This window comes from Hordeum vulgare, chromosome 6H (assembly GCF_904849725.1).
Source record: "Hordeum vulgare subsp. vulgare chromosome 6H, MorexV3_pseudomolecules_assembly, whole genome shotgun sequence".
NCBI classification, from domain to species: Eukaryota; Viridiplantae; Streptophyta; class Magnoliopsida; order Poales; family Poaceae; genus Hordeum; species Hordeum vulgare.
Window position 1 is genome coordinate 9,563,882 of NC_058523.1, and position 10,793 is coordinate 9,574,674.

A 10,793-nucleotide genomic window follows, 5' to 3' on the forward strand; every position below is an offset into this window, starting at 1 on the left:
AGATTTCCGTTCGTCTTAAACTGAAAATTAATTTATATGGTATCATCCACAGATAACAGTAGCCTTTCGACCATTTCATTATTACAGGGTAGTTTTTGTTGCGTTATGTACCTCAAACAACACCTTACATGTGGAAATCGGACAATTTGTAATATGTTTGGTACCATTTCGAACCATCATGGTATATTTTTCACTTCTCTGAAACTGAAAAGTTGTTGAAATAGCGAAATCGACATATGCTATGATGTACCTCAAACAACAACTTACGACACCTCTGTGAAACTGAAAAGTTGTTTGAAGTGGAATATTTTTAAATAGGATAGTCGCCATATTACGACATCATTTTCTTCATTTCATAGTTTGCCACTACTCTGTGCAGCAGTATGTGGCTCCGCCTTATGTACGAATTATACATCATTAGCGTCATTTTCGCATCATCTTAATCTGTCACTTTAGATTTCCGTTTGTCTAAAACTGAAAATTATATTATATGTCATCGTCGACAAATAACAGTAGCCTTTCGACCAATTCTATATTACATGATGTACCTCAAACAAAAACTTACATGTAGAAATCAGACAATTTATAATATGTTTTGTACCATTTTGATCTATCATGGTATATTTTCTCTTCTGTGAAACTGAAAAGTTGCTTAAATAGCGAAATTTACATATGCTATCACTCCTGCTTCATTTGTTGATGTCAAAGTTGTATCTGCAGCAGTATGTAGCTCCTCAACAAACTTATTTGTACAAATGATATAATTTTAGCACATTTACATAACCTTTTCATTCATTACTATAAATTTCCCTACCCTACAAACTGAAACATTTTTAAACGAGGATAGAAGTCATATTACAACAACCTTTCCTTTATTTTCATGCTTCGGGATTAGTCTCTGCAGCAGTATGTGGCTCCTCTTATATAGAAATCATACATCTTTAGCACCATTTTCGTACCCTCTTGATTCATCACTCTAGATTTTCACTTCATGTCTAATGAAAACATATGTATATAACTTCTCGACATATTCCACTCGCCTTTCCATCATTTCAATCTTCAAGAGTAGTTATCGTTGCATTATATACCTCACACAACGACTTACATGTGGAAATCGGACAATTTGTAATATTATTCGTATTGTTTCGGTCCTTTATGGTATATTTTCTCTTCTGTGAAAATAAAAAGTTTTTTAAATAGACAAATCGACATAGGCTAGTAGTCCCGCTTCAATTCTTGCTTCTGAAGTTATCTCTACAGCAATATGTAGCTCCTCCACCAACTTATATGTGGTAATGATATAATTTCAATACTTTTATCATAACCTTTTTATTCATTACTATAGGTTTTCTCTTCCTGGGGAAGTGGAATATTTTTCAAATAGGGTAGTCTCATATTACGACATCATTTTCTTCATTTCATAGTTTGTCACTACACTGTGCAGCGGTATGTGGCTCCCCCTTGTGTAGAAATTATACATCATTATCATCATTTTCGCGTCATCTTAATCTGTCACTTTAGATTTCCCTTCATCTAAAACTGAAAATTAATTTATATGGTATCGTCGACAGATAACAATAGCCTTTCGACTATTTCATTATTACAGGGTAGTTTTTTTTGCGTTATGTACCTCAAACAACAACTTACATGTGGAAATCGGACAATCTGTAATATGTTTTGTAGCATTTCGAACCATCATGGTATATTTTTCACTTCTGTGAAACTAAAAAGCTGTTTAAATAGCAAAATCGACATATGCTATCAGTCCTGCTTCATTTGTTGCTGTCAAAATTGCCTCTGCAGCAGTACGTAGCTCCTCCAATAAGTTATTTGTACAAATGATATAATTTTAGCATATTTTCATAACCTTTTCATTCATTATTGTTAATTTCTCTACCATGTAAACTGAAACATTTTTCAAACACGATAGAAGCCATATTACAACAACCTTTCTTCATTTCATGCTTCAGTATTAGTCTCTGTAGCAGTATGTGGCTCCTCTTATATAGGAACCATAAATCTTTAGCACCAGTTTCGCACCCTCTTCGTTGAGCACTCTAGATTATCACTTCATCTGAACATGAAAACTTATTTATATAGCATGTCGACATACTCCACTCGCCTTTCCATCATTTCAATTTTCAAGAGTAGTTACCGTTGCATTATATACCTCACACAATGACTTACATGTGGAAATCGGACAATTTGTAATATTCTTCGTATTGTTTCGGTCCATCATGATATATTTTCTCTTACGTGAAAATCAAAAGTTGTTTAAATAGACAAATAGACATATGCTAGTAGTCCTGCATCATTTCTTGCTTTCGAAGTTGTCTCTACAGCAATATGTAGCTCCTCCAACAACTTATATGTGGAAATGATATAATTTCAACACTTTTCCCGTAACCGTTTTATTCATTACTATAGATTTTCCCTTCCCAGGGAAGTGGAATATTTTTCAAATAGTGTAGTCGCCATATTACGACATCATTTTCTTCATTTCATAGTTTGCCACTACTCTGTGCAGCAGTATGTGGCTCGGCCTTATGTAGGAATTATACACCATTAGCGTCATTTTCACGTCATCTTAATCTGTCACTTTAGATTTCCGTTCGTCTAAAACTGAAAATTTTATTATATGGCATCGTCGACAGATAACAATAGCCTTTCGACCAATTCTATATTACATGATAGTTTTTGTTGCGTGATGTACCTCAAACAACAACTTACATGTAGAAATCGGACAATTTGTAATATGTTTTGTACCATTTCGATCTATCATGGTATATTTTCTCTTTTGTGAAACTGAAAAATTGCTTAAATAGCGAAATTGACATATGATATCAGTCCTGCTTCATTTGTTGATGTCAAAGTTGTCTCTGTAGTAGTATGTACTTCCTCCAAAAACTTATTTGTACAAATGATACAATATTAGCATATTTACAAAACATTTTCATTCATTACTGTAAATTTCCCTACCCTGTAAACTAAAACATTTTAAAAACAGGATAGAAGTCATATTACAACAACCTTTCCATCATTTCGTGCTTCGTGATTAGTCTCTGCAGCAGTATGTGGCTCCTCTTATATAGGAATCATACATCTTTAGCACCATTTTCGTACCCTCTTGATTCATCACTCTTGATTTTTACTTCATTTGAAAATGTGAACTTATTTATATAGAATCTCGACATATTCAACTCGCCTTTTCATCATTTCAGTCTTCAAGAGTAGTTACCGTTCCATTATATACCTCACACAACGTCTTACATGTGGAAATCGGACAATTTTTAATATTATTCGTCTTGTTTCGGTCCATTATGGTATATTTTCTCTTATGTGAAAACAAAAAGTTTTTTAAATAGACAAATCGACATAGGCTAGTAGTCCCGCTTCAATTCTTGCTTCTGAAGTTATCACTACAGCAATATGCATGTAGCTCCTCCACCAACTTATATGTGGAAATGATATAATTTCAACACTTTTATCGTAACCTTTTTATCCATTACTATACGTTTTCTCTTCCTGGGGAAGTGGAATATTTTTCAAATAGGGTAGTCTTCATATTACGACATCATTTTTTTCATTTGATAGTTTGCCACTACACTGTGCAGCAGTATGTGGCTCCCCCTTATGTATAAATTATACATCATTAGATTCATTTTCGCATAATCTTAATCTGTCACTTTAGATTTCCGTTCGTCTTAAACTGAAAATTAATTTATATGGTATCATCGACAAATAACAGTAGCCTTTCGACCATTTCATTATTACAGGGTAGTTTTTGTTGCGTTATGTACCTCAAACAACAACTTACATGTGGAAATCGGACAATTTGTAATATGTTTGGTACCATTTCGAACCATCATGGTATATTTTTCACTTCTCTGAAACTGAAAAGTTGTTTAAAGAGAGAAATCGACATACGGTATCTGTCCTGCTTCGTTTGTTGCTGTCAAATTTGTCTCTACAGCTGTATGTAGATCCTCTAAAAACTTATTCGTACAAATGATATAATTTTAGCACATTTTCATAAACTTTTGATTCATTACTGTAATTTTCCCTTCCGTGTAAACTGAAACATTTTTCAAAGAGGTTAGAATTCATATTACAACAAGCTTTCCTTCATTTCATGCTTCGGGATTTGTCTCTGCAGCACTAGGTGGCTCCTCTTATATAGGAATCATACATCTTTAGCACCATTTTCGTAACCTCTTGATTCATCAGTCTAGATTTTCACTTCATGTGATAATGAAAACTTATTTGTATAGCATCTCGACATATTCCACTCGCCTTTCCATCATTTCAATTTTCAAGAGTAGTTACCGTTGCATTGTATACCTCACACAATGACTTACATGTGGAAATCGAACAATTTGTAATATTATTCGTATTGTTTCGGCCCATCTTGGTATATTTTCTCTTATGTGGAAATAAAAAGTTTTTTAAATAGACAAATCGACATATGTTAGTAGTCCGGCTTCATTTCTTGCTTCCGAAGTTGTCTCTACAGCAATATGTAGCTGCTTCAACAACTTATATGTGGAAATGATATAATTTCAACACTTTTCTCGTAACCGTTTTATTCATTACTATAGATTTTCTCTTCCTGGGGAAGTGGAATATTTTTAAATAGGATAGTCGCCATATTACGACATCATTTTCTTCATTTCATAGTTTGCCACTACTCTATGAAGCACTATGTGGCTCCGCCTTATGTAGGAATTATACATCATTAGCATCATTTTTGCATCATCTTAATCTGTCACTTTAGATTTCCGCTCGTCTAGAACTGAAAATTATATTATATGGCATCGTCGACAGATAACAGTAGCCTTTCGATCAATTCTTTATTACATGATAGTTTTTGTTACATGATGTACCTCAAACAACAACTTAGATGTAGAAATTGGACAATTTGTGATATGTTTTGTACCATTTCGATCCATCATGGTATATTTTCTTTTTTGTGAAACTGAAAAGTTGCTTAAATAGCAAAATTTACATATGCTATCAGTCCTGCTTCATTTCTTGATGTCAAAGTTGTCTCTGCAGCAGTATGTCGCTCCTCCAAAAACTAATTTGTATAAATGATACAATTTTAGCATATTTACATAACCTTTTCATTCATTACTGTAAATTTCCCTATCCTATAAACTGAAACATTTTTAAAACAGGATAGAAGTCATATTACAACAACCTTTCCTTTATTTCATGCTTTGAGATTAGTCCGTGCAGCAGTATGTCGCTCCTCTTATATAGGAATCATACATCTTTAGCACCATTTTCATACCCTCTTGATTCATCACTCCAGATTTTCACTTGATGTGAAAATAAAAACATATTTATAACGCATCTCGACATATTCCACTCGCCTTTCCATCATTTCAATCTTCAAGAGTAGTTACCGTTGCATTACATACCTCACACAACGACTTACATGTGGAAATCGGACAATTTATAATATTATTCGTATTGTTTTGGTCCAACATGGTATATTTTCTCTTATGTGAAAATAAAAAGTTTTTTAAATAGACAAATCGACATATGCTTGTAGTCCCGCTTCGTTTCTTGCTTCCGAAGTTATCTCTACAGCAAAATGTAGCTCCTCCACCAACTTATATATGGAAATGATATAACTTCAACACTTTTATCGTAACCTTTTTATTCGTTACTATAGGTTTTCTCTTCCTGGGTAAGTTTAATATTTTTCAAATAGGGTAGTCTCCATATTACGACATCATTTTTTTCATTTCATAGTTTGCCACTACACTGTGCAGCAGTATGTGGCTCCCCCTTATGTAGAAATTATACATCATTATCATCATTTTTGCATCATCTTAATATGTCACATTAGATTTCCGTTCGTCTAAAACTGAAAATTAATTTATATGATATCTTCGACAAATAACAGTAGCCTTTGGACCATTTCATTATTACAAGATAGTTTTTGTTGCATGATGTACCTCAAACAACAACTTACGTGTACAAATCGGACAATTTGTAATATGTTTTGTACCATTTCGATCCACCATGGTATATATTTTCTCTTCTGTGAAATTGAAAAGTTGCTTAAATAGCGTAATTTACATATGCTAAGTGTCCTGCTTCATTTGTTGATGTCAAAGTTGTCTCTGCAGCAGTATGTAGCTCCTCCAAAAACTTATTTGTAGAAATGATATACAATTTTAGCACATTTACATAACCTTTTCATTCATTACTGTAAATTTCCCTATCGTATAAATTGAAACATTTTCAAAACAGGATACAAGTCATCTTACAACAACCTTTCTTTATTTCATGCTTGGGATTAGTCTCTACAGCAGTATGTGGCTCCTCTTATATAGTAATCACACATCTTTAGCACCATTTTCGTACCCTCTTGATTCATCACTCTAGATTTTCACTTCATGTGAAAATGAAAACATATTTATATAGCATCTCCACATATTAAACTCGCATTTCCATCATTTCAATCTTCAAGAGTAGTTACCGTTGCATTGTATACCTCACACAATGACTTACATGTGGAAATCGGACAATTTATAAAATTATTCGTATTGTTTCGGCCCATCGTGATATATTTTCTCTTATGTGAAAATGAAAAGTTTTTTAAATAGACAAATCCACATATGCTAGTAGTCCCGCTTCATTTCTTGCTTCTGAAGTTATCTCTACAGCAATATGTAGCTCCTCCACCAACTTATATGTGGAAATGATATAATTTCAACACTTTTATCATAACCTTTTTCTTCATTAATTACTATACGTTTTCCCTTCCTGGGGAAGTGGGATATTTTTCAAATAGGGTAGTCGCCATATTACGACATCATTTTCTTCATTTCATAGTTTGCCACTATTCTGTGCAGCAGTATATGGCTCCCCCTTATGTAGAAATTATACATCATTCGCATCATTTTCGTATCATCTTAATCTGTCACTTTAGATTTTCGTTCGTCTAAAACTGAAAATTCATTTATATGGTATCGTCGACAGATTCGACTATTTCATTATTACAGGGTAGTTTTTGTTGCGTTATGTACCCCAAACAACAACTTACATGTGGAAATCGGACAATTTGTAATATGTTTTGTACCAGTTCAGACCATCATGGTATATTTTTCACTTCTGTGAAACTGAAAAGTTGTTTAAATAGCGAAATCGACATACGCTATCAGTCCTGCTTCGTTTGTTCCTGTCAAAGTTGTCTCTGCAGCAGTATGTAGCTCCTCTAAAAACTTATTTATACAAATGATATAATTTTAGCACATTTTCATAAACTTTTCATTCATTACTGTAAATTTCCCAACCGTGTAAACTGAAACATTTTTCAAACAGGTTAGAATTCATATTTGAACAACCTTTCCTTCATTTCATGCTTCGGGATTTGTCTCTACAGCAGTATGTGACTCCTCTTATATAGGAATCATACATCTTTAGCACCATTTTCTCACCCTCTTGATTCATCACTCTAGGTTTTTTAAATAGACAAATCGACGTGTGCTAGTAGTCACTACAAGGAATATGCTAATACACGACGCTATTTCTTCGTCTCTACATCGTCACGGTTTTTAATTTACGACTATCTCATGACGAAAAACCAAGCGTCGAAAACGGAGCGTCAGAAATGAACAGCAGCAACGTTTTGATCAAAATCGTCGTAACTTTTACGACGATTCCTCTATCGTCGTAACCTTTACGACGATCCTAAATCATCGTTGGCAATCAAACCCAGTCCTACGTGGCAGTCCTACGCGGTAAAATTACGACGAAATCAAAACATCATGGTTGAAATTAGCCCAACCCATTTCAATTGATCACATGGGCTGGTTTTATTTTTTGGGGCTTTTTCTTATTGGACTTCTTTTTGGGGCTTTTTCTTATTGGACTTCTTTTTGGGCCTTAGCCTTTTTACAGCCACTTCTAGTATTTTTTTTGTATCATTATAATTTGGGTCGTGGCCTTTTAGTAGCGAAATACATTTGGTCCAATTTCAGTTTTGGCCTTTTTTTCATTTTTGAATTCAAATTTTTTTTTTCCAGAACTTGGTTCCATTTCTATTTGTTGGGCCTTTTCAACCCAACTTTTTATTGATATTAAATTCAACATTATTTCATATTCAAATCAAGAAAATTCCAAGTCGAATTAAAAGCATCCATCATATAACATCACATAATACATCTTCCAGGTTACATAACACAATAACTCATCTCATGAATACATTTCCTTACACACGAATATAGTAAGAACGAACAAAATTGCACAAGAAAAAGTTGATTTGAATGTCCCAAGTAGGCATCATCGACATCTTCTCACCATTTTCCTAGCAATAGAAAAAGAGACAAAACAAAAAAGATTAAACAGTCCAATAACAAATCGATAAACAAGGACCTAGTTCATGGGCACATGGAACAGTAGACTTAGGACACAGTTAACGACATCTAGTTTATAGCAACCATTGAAGAGACACGTAACAAAAAGGTAATGAAAGCATCTACTGGACATAACAACGAGCACGACAAATATAGAAGGGGCAGTTGTCGAGATTTTCCTATGCAACTATGTGGGAGCACATTCCGCAGAACACGCTAAGACAAACAAATTCGCTAGCATTAATATGCAAAGACGACGACAATGTCGCTGACTTGTCGACAGGCACCTAGATCTCATGACTGGAGCAAGTACAATTAGCCACTAAGCACCATTGAAGAGACACATAATGATGTACAAGCCTACAGGGTAATGAAAGGACCCCCACAAATTAAGCTACCAGAAACGTCTTACATTTGTGAACCGAGGGAGTACTACAGATCTTATTTGCATATTGTTGATTTTGCGGGGGCCTAATACAGTTGTGGTGTATGCACTGCCTTGTAAACACGAGTGCTAACTTATTATGATTCACCAAAGCTTGTTTGCACAAGGAATGGCTTTAGTTACTTTCAAAAAAGAAGGGATGGCTTTAGTTAGATTTTCCTACTCAGCCAAAGGGCTTGGCCCAAATCACTGCAGCGTATTCTACTGCTGATTTTACAGTAATTTTTTGTCAACAGTTTTAGTTGAACACTTTACTCTTGTTCCAATGCGCTCAAGAGATGGTTGTTCAACACATTTAGTTATCCTATTTCACAGCAATGGCCTAACGGCGAGAGGAATTATGATATTCACTTATCTTGTACCAAAGAATCTACTGCTTTCTGCAGTCCATTTTTCTGAATGAAACTACTAATATTACTTGACAGGATTTGATACGACTAATGCATGCACTACATGCTGCTGCTGCATGCAAATTTTCTGAACCTGACTATTTTTTAATCGAAGTAAAAGATTTGCCCCACTCACTAATTAAGAAGATGAAGGAATAGATGGTTCAACATTTAGCTGGACCCATAGCTCGTTAGATTGTTTTACATAATGTTATTCTAGATCACATGAGTGGTAGGCGACTACCTTCTCCACAGGGGGCCTTCCTGGTGGTGATGTTGAGCACCTTGGTGGGCATCCTGGCGGGGCCCTTGACCTTGAGCTGCTTCTCCTTGGCGCCCTTCACTAGATCGGAGCACAGTGCAAGCAAACGAAGCGGCCACGCAACGCGAACGGCAAAAAACGCAAATAGTTTTGCAAGGTACCTAGAAAGAGAGGAGCATACTCATCATCTGTTCTAGAATAAGAATTCGGAATTGGTTACTAGTTGATTGGGCTTTTTGGGTATTCACTGAATCTGTGGAATATAGTAAATTTTATGTAAGCTCCTTTGATTATATTAATAAGTTTCAGAAGAACTCTCCTATACTAATATCCTGAAAATATTCACAGTTGCAATATAACTAGTTTGCATGGTTTACTTTATTTAGCAAATAAATCAGAAGAGAACATTGGGAGTAGACGAGTAGTGAATGTTCAATATGAGTAAATCTAAGATCCTGGTTTCCTGTATTTACCAAATAAATTATCTAGCGCATCGAACCCCGCCGGCACACGCACGAAGCACGCAACAAACAGGTCGACAGGAGCGAGAGAGAGGAACTAAAGTAAAGAAACGTACAAACTGAACCAGACTTCAACCGAACTGTAGAAAGTGTAGGTGATATTCAGATCAGGGGTAGTTGGGCTCACCATGTTCGCTGCAAGGGGCAGTCCAGCCGCTAGGTGGGAGGTGAAGATGGATGTTGGCTTGCTGCTCCACCTCCTCTGGACGCTGCACATACAGAGACGAGACGTGAAAAGGGGGTTCATTTCATTTATTCGGAGAGGAGGAATTTTCGGAAACCAAAATAATTAAGATGTTTGTTTGACAGTGTACACATTTACAGAAACCAAAATAAAAAGTTATTTTCACCTGAATGGCTGGATCCTCCCTTGATTTTCTTACAACATGTACGAGTTCTTTGCCAAGCAACAACCTGCCTCCGATTTATGATAGTTTTTCTCCAATCTCCTGAAGATAGGAGAACAGTATTCTCCAATCTCCTGAAGATAGGAGAACAGTACACTGTAAATAAATAAACTTTATAATCTGAATAATCTGTACATTTACAGTTGACTTTAGGTTTAAGGGTTTGTTCTTTACCATCCATATCCTGATCGATCCTATTTGCTAAATGCTTGGCTTTATGAAAAGCAGCACCCTCACAGGTTAGTGGAATGAAACAAAAACCATGGTGAATACCAACGGTGCAACATCAAGGCATAGCAGGCTTACTGCAAGCTGAGCATCCAAACCCTCCATCACTGGGGGATTGAAGCTGATTAGATCTGTCAGACAGCATGAACCAATTAGCTCTTAACGAATA

General features: G+C 35.2%; 1 long non-coding RNA gene across 1 annotated transcript; it reads right to left on the reverse strand.

Moving 5' to 3' along the window:
- Nucleotides 1-9,039: 9,039 nt before the first annotated feature.
- Nucleotides 9,040-10,458, reverse strand: LOC123404514. The gene is made up of 3 exons (XR_006611827.1): nucleotides 10,340-10,458; nucleotides 10,117-10,198; nucleotides 9,040-9,629 (listed from the first exon to the last, which is right to left on the reverse strand). It is a non-coding gene; the product is annotated as an uncharacterized LOC123404514 (long non-coding RNA).
- Between the last annotated feature and the right edge of the window lie 335 nt (nucleotides 10,459-10,793).